At 37.1% G+C, this 12,393-nt stretch overlaps 1 pseudogene; it reads right to left on the reverse strand.

The window, feature by feature from the left end:
• Positions 1-11,351, reverse strand: part of LOC131901564 (sulfotransferase 2A1-like) — a 38,255-nt pseudogene extending 26,904 nt beyond the window's left edge.
• Positions 11,352-12,393: the final 1,042 nt, after the last annotated feature.

A 12,393-nucleotide genomic window follows, 5' to 3' on the forward strand; every position in this document is an offset into this window, starting at 1 on the left:
TACAAAATAATAGTATAAGGTTAAATGGAATTTTGATTATTGAGGGTTTTTAATATAGTAACTGATTGTGATAGAGGTTAGCTTAGTAGAAAAACTAATAAAGTCAAAAACAAGATATGGTGTTTCCCTGCCCCTGACAAATCAGGGGCTGCAGAGGATAGAAAATAAGAACAAGGAAATGTCACACAGCTAGTTTTTCTTGAGGATCCATATAGACTGTGGCTTAGGTTAATGATTAAATAAAATAATTCTTTTGTAGAATATTATTTTAAGGTGTGTTACCTTTGCTTAGGTTGCATTTGTTTAACTCTGTGAAGTTGCGTTATGGTACCTGTCTAAACACCTGATGGTCTAATAAAGATCTGAAGGCCAATAGTGAGGCAAGAGAAAGAACAGAAGGGGCTGGCAGGCAGAGAATATATAGAAGAATACTGGGAGTAAAAAAGACCAAGAAATGAGAAAGAAGAAGGGGAACATCAGGGGTCAGCCACTCAGATACATAGCCAGTCCCAGTAGGAGTAAGAGTAAGATTTATAGGTGTAAGAGAACGGGAAAATCCCAGAGGCAAAAGGTAAATGGAATAATTTAAGTTAAGAAATTCTTAGCCGGGCGGTGGTGGCGCACACCTTTAATCCCAGCACTCGGGAGGCAGAGCCAGGTGGATCTCTGTGAGTTCGAGGCCAGCCTGGGCTACCAAGTGAGTTCCAGGAGAGGAGCAAAGCTACACAGAGAAACCCTGTCTCGAAAAACCAAAAAAAAAAAAAATTCTGGCAAGAAACAAGTCAAATTTAGGTCGGATATTTACAAGTAAGCAAAAGCCTCCTCCTTATGTGATTTATTTTGGAGCTGGGTATTAGACCACCTAAAAGAGTGAAAAATAAACAACATAGTTGTGTCCCAGAAGTTAAGCTAGCTCAAGTTCTTTTAATCTTAATGTTGAGATATGTGTTCATTGACTTAAGTGATCATCATAGCTAAAACAAAGCTTCCAATATGACTTACAGATAGGATGAGATATTTTTATTAATAACTTTGAGATGAAAAACCTGAAGAAACCATATAAAGTTTAGAAGAGCACATAGTTGTGTGAGGGACTCATTGAGGTCAAGAAACAAGAACAAAGCAGCTTGGTTATTATTAGCAGATGGATCATTCTTGTTAGGATAGGTTGGTAATTAAAGATGAAGATTAATACCCTAATTCTTTAAATCCTGATAATTCAGAGATGGTGATTAATTAATGCCCAATTCTGCCATCTTCTTCCTAATACAAACAAAGCTATTGATGAATGAAGATACACTCTGAGTATTTAATAGACAGAAGACTGATTGTTTTTCATATATAATAATTTTGGTTTGTGATTCTTTCAAGGTTCTTTATAAGATTACCATTTGAGATAAGTAATGAAATGACTGACCCTTCCTTTGTAACCACAAAATCCAGCTTGCCAGTAAAAGACTGGCTGAGAAATATATCTTACTTGCTTTTATTCTGTTAATCTATACCAAGTTGCTGGATATGAATGTATGAGAGTTCTTGGGATAATTTGTTTTTCATCTAAAACATGTAATATGTAGGATGTTTAATCATTTAAGGGAAATTGGAAATCATGATTTCTAACTGTATTCATTGTAATCATTCACTTGAAAAATAGAATGAAATCACATTGCAATTTTTATATTGCCTGAGAAATTTTGTTGATATATAAGCAGTAAGAGAAAAATAAAGAAGAACAAACAGAAAATGATGGAGAAATACAAATGTTTGTGTATGTTTCCTCCTTTTTTGCTGTCCCAAGAGAGTTAAATTTAGTCCTCTCTCTGTCCCCAGCAAATTTAGTTTTACTCCCTCAGACAGAAAATTCAAGTTAAGTGATTAGTTTGCTGACACCATAACTTCCCATTCATTCCTTGAGTTCCTGAAGGCTGGTCTTCATGGCAATGATAACATTTGTCACACACACACACACACACACACACACACACACACACACACAGAGAGAGAGAGAGAGAGAGAGAGAGAGAGAGAGAGAGAGTAAATAAGTAGATAAAATTTTGTTCATTAGTAAACTCATCACCTTACAGATTTATTTCTGATACCATGAGGAGACATCCAAAAGGCAAGCAGCAGTGACAAAGGCATGAGTTGGTAAAATGTGATCAAAACAATACAGGAAGCCAGAGGGTTCTGAGCATGTCCAGGTTGGGACTTTTTATTACCATCATGTCTGGCAAGCTCTATTAACCCCTTCTGAGGGAGATCTCTTCCCACTAACAACCACCTCTAAGGTTCTACAACTTGTGGATAGTGACTCTTTAAGACCAGAGACTCTAAAACACAGACAGCTAGAGACGTTCAAGTCATAGCCTTCCACATTCAACCCAATGCTTCATTTACATTCCTAGTACTACTGTGATGTGTTTTCAATAGTCAGAGTGTCCTAAGTGTTCCTGGTGTAGTTATGTTGTCTCTTCATGTCTCACCCTCCATTGAGGGCTTGCATTGTTCCCCATTATCTAAAGAACCAACTGAATCAAGTCAGGAGAGAAGGTAAGACTTAAGCCAGTGTCAGAGCAGTAGGATACATGAATTCAATGAATCTAAGATTTTATTGAAACCTGGTGGTGGTAAAGGATCTACAGAGAAAGTGTAGAGATAAAGTGAATTGCATAATATATGAGACAATTAAGTCCCTCAAAGAGACTAAAAGCTGGGCTCAGGTGATGGCTCAATGGAAATCAATTGCCTTGTATGTCACAAGACCTGTGCTCATTGCATGAGTTGGCTGTTTGAAACCTGGGGCCTATGCAGGGTTGCTTGGCTTGGCCTGGGAGGAGGGGACTGGACCTGCCTGGACTGAGTCTACCAGGTTGATCTCAGTCCTCAGGGGAAGCTTTGCTCTGGAGGAGGTGGGAATGGGGGTGGGCTGGGGGGAAGGTGAGGGGGGGCGGGAGGGGAGAACAAGAGAATCCGTAGCTGATATGTAGAACTGAATTGTATTGCAAAATAAAAATAAAAAAAAAACAAATTTAAAATAGTTTAATTGGCAATAATAAAAATATTTGTAACATCAAAAAAAATGTCCCATATAATGTTTGAATACTTGGTTCGCAGATGGTGTATATTTTGGGAAGATCAGCAAGTATGAACTTGCTGGAGGAAATATGTCTCTGGGGTGGGATTTAAGGTTTCAAGGACTAGGACTGTTTCAAGTGCTCTCCTTCTGCCTCCTGTTTGTAGGTTGAGGTGTGAGGTCTTAGGTGTTACCCCCATGCCATGCCTGTCTCCTGGTGCCATGCTTCCTATAATGGTGATGATAGACTCTTATCACTCTGGAACCATAAGCTCCAAACAAAGCATGCCTTTAATAAGTTGCTTTGTTCATGGTGTTTTATCACAGCAATAGAAAAGTAATGAATACACCAAGGATGCAAAGTCCTCATTACTGAAAACCTCAATACACTGAAGACAGAAACTGATGCAGATGTTAGGAGATGGAAAATGTTCCCATGGTCACAGACTAGAAAAATTCATGTTATGAAAATGCCCATCCTAGCAAAAGCAATGAACAGACTCAATATAATACCAATCAAGATTTTAGTATTATCCACAGAAATAAAAATAAATAACCTTCAAATTGATACAGAATGGTTGAATGCTCACTCCTAAGTGCAACATTACAGAACTGCCTCTAATGCTCAGGGATCATTGCAGGGTTGCTCTGATTGGTTGGTAAATAAAACACTGATTGGCCAATAGTCAGGCAGGAGGAAGTATAGGCGGGACAAAGAGGAGAATAAAGCTGGGAAGTGGAAGGCTGAGTCAGAGACACTGCCAGCCGCCACGATGACAAACAGCATGTGAAGATGCCAGTAAGCCACGAGCCACGTGACAAGGTATAGATTTATAGAAATGGATTAATTTAAGCTGTAAAAACAGTTAGCAAGAAGCCTGGTACAGCCATAGAGTTTGTAAGCAATATAAGTCTCTGTGTTTACTTGGTTGGGTCTGAGCGGCTGTGGGACTGGCAGATGAGAGAGATTTGTTCTGACTGTGGGCCAGGCAGGAAAACTCTAGCTACAGCCACCACCATGAGAAACATGCTGTAAGATACTGGAAAGCCATGAGCCACGTGGCAATTTATAGATAAATAGAAATGGGTTAATTTAAGATACTAGAACTACATAACAAGAAGCCTGCCATGGCCATACAGTTTATAAGTAAAAAAAGCTTCCGAGTGATTATTTTATTAGTGGGCTGTGGGACTGCAGGGGCTTGGTGGAACCTGGAGAGAAACTTCCCAGCTATAGTTCTGTAGTTTTTTGTTTGTTTGTTTTCTTTTTTGAATATTTGTCTGCTCTTTGTATCAAGATGATACTTCAAACAATACTTTGATAAAAAGTCTTAATTTCCTTCTTTCATGTAACAGTTCAAGAAGTTTGCTCTACTCTGAAGGTCTGGAAATATCATCCAACCTGTACATTGCAGAAGGGGGAGCAGAAAGGATGTTGAAGCTGGAAAAGAGAAAGAGAAGGGCTGGAAAATGCTGACGTGTGGGCATGACAGAGCAAGTGTAGTTATGATCTAAAAGGAACTGAAGTTGCTGCAAAGATTCTGCATTAGACTAGGCCAAAAATGAGTCATTGTGGACTGAGGAAGATACTCAAAGGACACTAAACTCCATAATGAAATTATGAATACTGAATGATTCTGGGTGGTAGGAAGACACTGTCTTCAGTTGTGTCCCCAGTGAGGTGCCAACTAGGTTTCCATTGGCAGTTCAAAACCCACATTCCCACACAAGATAATAGTCATGGTTAAATTGGATGGGTCATCAATAAAGAGACATGAAAGTTATAAAAGAGAACTGTAGGGAATGGGGGTTACTAAAGGTGAGAGGGAGATAACAGAGGGCAAAGGGTTTCAATAAGCAGAATATAAGTTACACATCTTTGAAATTTCTAAAGAACAAATTCAATAATGAATTCATACAAAAGTACAAACAATTCCAGATAATCAAAGCAACCTTGGAAAAAGATAGGACCTTATTTCAAGTTCTACTACAGAGACAGAGTAATGAAAACAGAAAGCACTAACACAAAACAAACATGTGGATTAACTGAATAGAAAACCAAGACATAAGTTCACACAACTGAAGACACTGTATTTTTGACAAAATATTGAAAACATGCATTGGGCCAGGCAGCAGTGGTGCATGCCTTTAATCCCAGCACTCAGGAAGCAAAGCCAGGTGGATCTCTGTGAGTTCAAGGCCAGTTCTGGTCTACAGAGTGAGACCCAGGACAGGCACCAAAACTACACAGAGAAACCCTGCCTTGAAAAATAAAAAAAAAATTCATTGGAAGAAAAAATGGGATCTTAGGTACATGGTATTTTGGAAACTGGATAGTTATGTGTAGAAGAATGAATATAGATCTTAATTCTTTATCACACATACACAATACACAAATACACACACGCATTCACCGCAATCATAAATGTACCAAGACCCTCAACAGAATACACAAAACTTTAAAACTGCTTGAGGAAAATACAGGAAGTGCACTTTGAGAGGTAATCACAGGTAAGGACTTTCTAAATGCTACTCATCTCATTCAGAAAATAAGGCCAATACTCAACAAGTGGGATCCCATGAAATTAAAAGATTTCTATCGACCAAAGGAAATCATTAATCATGTGAAGATTCAGCTAATAAAATACAAGAAAGCTTTCTGAGTTATATGCTCCCAGACAATGTGTATCTAGTATCTACAAAGAAATAACAATGATAAAATATTCAATATGAAGAAAAAAACTGGAGCAAAAACTTGTGCTATGGAACCAAAAAGTATACCATAAAAGAAAGACAGTGCTTCATATGTATTTTTAAAGTGTTCATCATCATTAGCCATCAAGGAAATACAAACAGAAACTAAAAACTATCTAGGACTCCATCTCATCTGTCAGATTGGCCACTGTTATTAAAAAATATATATGCCACAGTTGTAACATAGAGAAAACCTGTCTCAAAAACAACAACAAAGACAAAAAATGGAAAAAAAAACAAGTAAATGTTTGAAGTGTATGTTGATAACATTTAAGAAGAAAAGAAAATTTAAAAATAAAGGAATGAGAAAGGAGTAGATGCAGATAACGGACAAGACTGTTGAAAGAGAATATAGGCTAATGTTTTTCTAGTTCTATATTTCTCATGGATTTTTGGGTTTTGTGGTCATATATTGAGTGAAATATAAACAATATTGAAAGTACAACATTTAATATGAAGTTTCCCTGCTTCTCTTTTGGATACCAATTCTAAATGTATACAAGAGTCTCAATAATTTTGGTGAATCCTGTTTTTATTTATGTGCAAATTGTTTTATAATAAAATTTAGTTTTTAATTTTTTTTAATTTTCAGAAAAATTGTGGGGAATTAAAAGCACTGGTATGAGTGTAAACTATACAGCCATCATTTAAATGACTATGGTATGCATTCAAATGCTTTAAACAGAAATTCCACATGACCCAGCTATCAAATCTTAGGTATATATTCAAACTAGGTAGGTATATACTACTACAGACTTAGATATATACAACTAATAGGTACTTGAACAGTTGTGTTTGTTGCAGCTCTGTTCACAATAGCTACAGAACAGGTTTAGCCTAGATGCTCATCAATTGAAAATAGATGATATTATGATATATAGACACAATGAAATTTCATTGAGCTCTAAAGATGAAATTAGGAAATTCTCAGTAAAATAGTTGCAACTGGAAAATATACTTAATGAGGTAACACAAGCACAGATAGACAAACACTGCATCTTTTCTCTCATACTTGGATCCTAGACAAATTCTTAGCATGTTTACCTTGATGTGTAAATAAAGGAGAGGAAGGCAGAAAAGAACCATTAGAAGAGTAGCAAGAAAAAAGAGACCTTAAGGAGAGAGAAGTACCAGGACACATATGGTATCAGTATGAATGAGGGAATATGAGACTGATTGTGTTTATTCAAAGATGGGGTGGGTAAATTGGGATAGAATTAACAAAAACCAAGAATATATGAAAATGCCATATAGAAACTCATTAGTTTATAAGCTCATTTAAAAATATATTAAAGAGTTTAAATCAAGGCAGCTTTCATGAACAGATACTACTGCTCCCAGAAGCTATTGGTTTAAAAATGGAAACTCCACTGCAATTATTGGGATACCTCCCTAGGAGTTGTTGCCTAAAATGGGCCTGAGGTTGCAAATAATCTAGGCAATTGTCACTGTTGTCAGTTGCCCACAAAAACTAGTTGGTAAGACCCTATTTCTAAAGGCAACCTTATAGTCATGTCACAGAACATAAGGAAAACAAACTGAGAATGAACTGAAATATGTCTTTCTCCTGAATAGCCCTCATTGTTACTGAAGGTTTTATGTAGGCTACTTTTGGGAGATTCTTGTCAATAATATTACTCAGCTATGGACACTGATATCTATACTTCAACCATCCATACAACATATGCCCCCGATGTAAATAATGGCAATTGTGGTATCAGAGTAATGAATCATTTTCTGATTGAGAAAAACTCACATCTCATACAGTCAACATGGTTAACTCTCCACGCTGGAGAGGGAATATGTCCTGGTGATGTTGCTGTCACTGCTGTTCTGCTCACCACAAGCTATAACATCTTCATTAGTACTGGAAAAACTAGATACTCCAAATATTGCCAGGATGGTATATCACTGGTCAAGCCGTAGCTGTGCCATTAGGCAGTGGCTTGTGAGAACAGGAAGACTTCACAATTAGATTTATAATGATAATGATCCTTGGATCAAGAGTTTGGTAGAGTGTAGAGCAATAAGCTGGAGTCAAGAGAAAATTACAAAATATACTAAAGGCTAGAGATATAACCAAGATATATAACAAAAATGGCATTGGAAGTTGAACCCCAGCAATAAATAAACAGAACATGGTAGTGGGTGCTTATAGTCTTATAACTCATTAGGTAGATGGAGGCAGAACAGACCTTCAAGGCAATCCTTATCTGTATAGAGAATTCAAGACAGGCCAGCCTAAGCTATATCACACCTTGTCTTCACAAATGTATCTCAGCCTCCCTCAAACCCTATATTTAAACAGGACACTCACCATTTCCTTTGAGGAACCATTCAAAGTAAGTTTCTAGTGACTCTGGCATCTTAATAAGGTTTGACTTATCCCAGAAAAAATAACCAGACACAAGAACATCTCTAGGATTTCTGAAAACATAGATCACCTTAAATAGAAAAACATGCAAATGAAGGTCAATATAGTATAAACCACCTTATATATGACACAGTTTATATAAAATGTTAATTGAATATCAATGAGGTTTCTAAAAGCATTTGTTATTTTTATTTGAATGAAATATAAACAGAAGTGCAAAATATCTATATTTATAAAAATCTTTTATAATTTTATTTGATTTACAAAAATGTAACAGCAAAATGACTACAGTCATTAATATTGAAAAAAAACAGCAACAACAAAAAGCCAAGATTGATTCAATACTTATAAAGATCAATATCTTACTGTGAGAAAGACTATCCATCCACTGTGAAAGAATATCTCATATACAAAGAGTAATGGATACTGTGCTAAAGCTATGTGAAAAACGACAAACTAATTGGTTTCTATAACTGTAAATATGAAGAAAACTCTAAAAAGAATCATGATGCAGAGTTTAATGCTAATGTTTCATTGCACAATGGTGAATACAAAGACACATGAGCCCCTAAAAAAGTGCTGAGATGGAGAGAAATAGGCTTCCCTTGGGAAAAGCATAGCAATTGGTTATACAATATCAATTTCTTAGCCCTGAAAACTTACATACAGGTAACATTGTGCATACTGAGAAGATTGTACCAAGATATGTAGGAATATGTAGATAAATACACAGATGTAATAAAAAAGAGAATATAAATTTGAAACACAGAAAAGAGTGGTATAGTAGTGAGCCTGGAGAGAGGAAGAGAGAGGAGGAATAATGTATGTAATTATAGTATAATCTCAAAAATAGAAAAAATAAATTTAAAAAAATAATTTTAAGGAAATGAAATTAATATTTTGTATCAATGCTCATTTTGACATTATAGTATAATTCATCTTTTAGACCTTAATTTCTCCAGACACAAGTCTCCCAAATCCATATAAGACACACACATATAGTTTAATGGTCACAACCTCATTGTGATAGTTTCAAAAGAGATTATTTTCTATGTTTGTCTTTATGGTTTAACCATAAATACTTATAGGTTCTAAGGTGGAGGGACTTCCAAAAAACTTTCTTATTAACAATAAACTGTGGTAGGTCAGAACCTGTATGTCTCTGGTTCCTTCTGGAGATCTTCTTTCAATGATGTCAGTGATTCCTGTGGCTATTGATCTCAGTGGACAGCTAGACATAGCAAGACACAGTGGATACAGAGAAGCCATGATTGTTGAACAATCTCTCAGATTACAACATTAGTGCCTGGTGAGGCTGTTTCCCCTATAAACAAGTCTGCTTGGGTGATTCACCCATTTGACATGGGCTATATGAAGAATTAAGATTAGCTAATTGACTTTTATCACAACAAAACAGTAATATCCACTGTACACTAGAATTTGAACTCAACTTGACCTGTATGTGTAGTCCCTGAATGCCCTACTGTAATAATACATTTTTTTCATACATATGCCCAGGATCACTGAGAGATGGTTGATATCCCAGTACTCTGATACAGTCTGTGAAGGGGACATATTAGCAGCATCTAGTGTGTGAGAATCCCAGCTTTCCTCACCAAATCTACGCAGAGTGCATTTCAGGCAGATCTCCAAGGCCCATCATGGCACAGTAAGTTAAATGTGCATTTGGCCAAAGTATTCTCAACCACTGGACACTGACCTTGGCCTTGGATCTGAAGAAAGATTTGGGGAAAAGATGAATAGGGAGGTGGGAGCTCATGAGGCATGGTCCTTCCTTATTGATTAACATTGCATATCCATTTTGAGTCTCTATCCAGGGTGAGCGTTCCCAGACGGGCACAGATTGGATCCATTTGGGATTCCCCTTGGTCTGAATCAAGCAAACAATCTCAATCAGCCAGTTAGTTCCTGAACAAGAAGGAAAAGTTATTGTCATTCATTTCAAGAGCACCTGTGAAAAGCTTTAAATAGAAAATACAACCATATAATTTACACTGCAGCTGTTTTCAATCACAAAGGCATGTGGTATTCACAATATTCACATGGTATACATACAAAATATATTCTTCCAGCACACTCAAAATGCTTCAACTAACGAAACTGAGAATCTTTACTCAGTAAACTCTACCTGCCTACTGAACATCCCCTCCTTTCCTAAAACATCAACATTCTACATTCTGGTTCAGTAAATTCAACTATCCCAGATATTTGTCAGGGATTCAGTCATGGAATCTGTCCTTGAGATGGGGATCCTTTCATTTAATACAATGTCATTAAGATGCATCCATCCCGCAGTGTATATATGAGTACTGCTTCCCTTTTGTAAATAAATTCCTTTGTGTCTATTCACCATACACACTTGTATTTGTGAGTATATGCTCGTTTGTCAGTGGGTGTTTCTCTAGCTTTATTCTCTGGGCTATTATTTGAATCCTTTTCCTGCAGTTTACTGCCCTTGGATTTTCCATGTTATTGCCCTTTGATGTTAGCAACCTAATACTTAACCAATGGTTACTGCTTCTGCCATCTACCAATACCCCTCCCCCAGATGACCATGATGCCTTTCTTGGTTACCTGAGTTTTGAGAATCTTTCCTCTACCTGGAGAAGGCCCATGGTAATTCTTCTAGCTGACATTGTCCCCTCCTCCACATATTCTTACATTCATGCCTTTTTCTCTTGATGCTATTTCATCTGTTTATTCTCATCATTATCTCTCTTCTACTCTCTTCCTCACAGAGACAAACCAATGCCAGAATCCGCTTTAGGAAATACTGTCATTGTTCAGTAGTAGTGCTTGAGCTGCTCCTCTGACTATACCGGTTAGGTTAGAGATCTTCCTCTGAGTAGAAATGCTCTCAGATACAGCTCTCCATGACCACAAATCATTGAACACATGAGATATATAAAGCATTCCATTCACCACCATAATGAATGATTATTAAAGCCCTAACCTTCCACAGACAGTTCAGAATCATTCTCAATGATGTTTCTTACCTGACTTTGGGTAAGTCAGTATGACTGTGTCTTCATCTCTGATCACAAACTTATCATGACTTTATTCAATTATTTTTTTTTCATACCTTATAGCAGGGAAAGGTATTCCTTCAAACCAAATGTAGTCTGACATCCCAAAGAACTATTTCTTGGTGCTATGATAATTCCAGTCTTGGCCACCTGTTCAGCTTAAAGCAAATGCTGACAGGTAAAATTTATAGTGCAGGCAAAAAAATCATTAGCATCCCAAAGTTTGTTCTGAAATGAGCTGCTGATATGAAGAAATATAGATAGATTGCAGAAACCAGTCAAAGGTTGCTGTATTCAGCAACTGTGAACTTATTCAGTGCTTGTTTTGGAGAACTGTGAGCCTTAGGTCATGACCCCAAACCAGAAACTCAAAAATAAGTACTTAGACATAGAAATAGGGCTTAATTTAAAATAATTTCTAATAGACTCATATGGTGGTATTGTGTTCCCTGAAATATTGTGCACCCTAATAAACTTATCTGGGGTCAGAGACAAAACAGCCACAATATTAAACATAGAGGATAGGCAGTTGTAGCACATGCCTTTAATCCCAGCAGTTGGGAAGCAAAGCTAGGCAGAAATCCATGTGTTCAAGGATACAGCCAAGCATGGTGACTCAAACCTTTAATCCCAGAAAGCCAGTCTTTAATCCCAGGGAGTGATGGTAGAAGGCAGAAAGGTATATAAGGCGTGAAGACCAGGCACTAGAAGCATTTGGCCTGCTTAAGCATTTGGCCTGGTTAAGCATTCAGGCTTTTGAGAAGCAGTTCAGCTGAGACCCATTCTGGATGAGGACTCAGAGACCTCCAGTCTGAGGAAACAAGACCAGCTGAGGATCCGGCAAGGTGAGGTAGCTGTGGCTTGTTCTAGTTCTCTGATCTTCCGGTTCACCCCAATACCTGGCTCAGGTTTGATTTTCTTAATAAGGACTTTTAAGATTCCTGCTACAGACTCAGCTTTCAGAATGATTTCAAATGGGCAAAAAATTTAGAGACCATAAAAAAAGGTTGTCCTGAAAAAAATGTCCTGTACAATTATTTTTAAAAGTAGGGATTGTTTTTGATAAACTCATAGTGCCTTCACTGCACCATGTGATCCTCACCCTCGCTTTTCTCCTCCATTGCCTTCCCCCTTTTCCTATATTC

Source organism: Peromyscus eremicus, unplaced genomic scaffold (assembly GCF_949786415.1).
Source record: "Peromyscus eremicus unplaced genomic scaffold, PerEre_H2_v1 PerEre#2#unplaced_112, whole genome shotgun sequence".
In the NCBI taxonomy this organism is placed as follows: Eukaryota; Metazoa; Chordata; class Mammalia; order Rodentia; family Cricetidae; genus Peromyscus; species Peromyscus eremicus.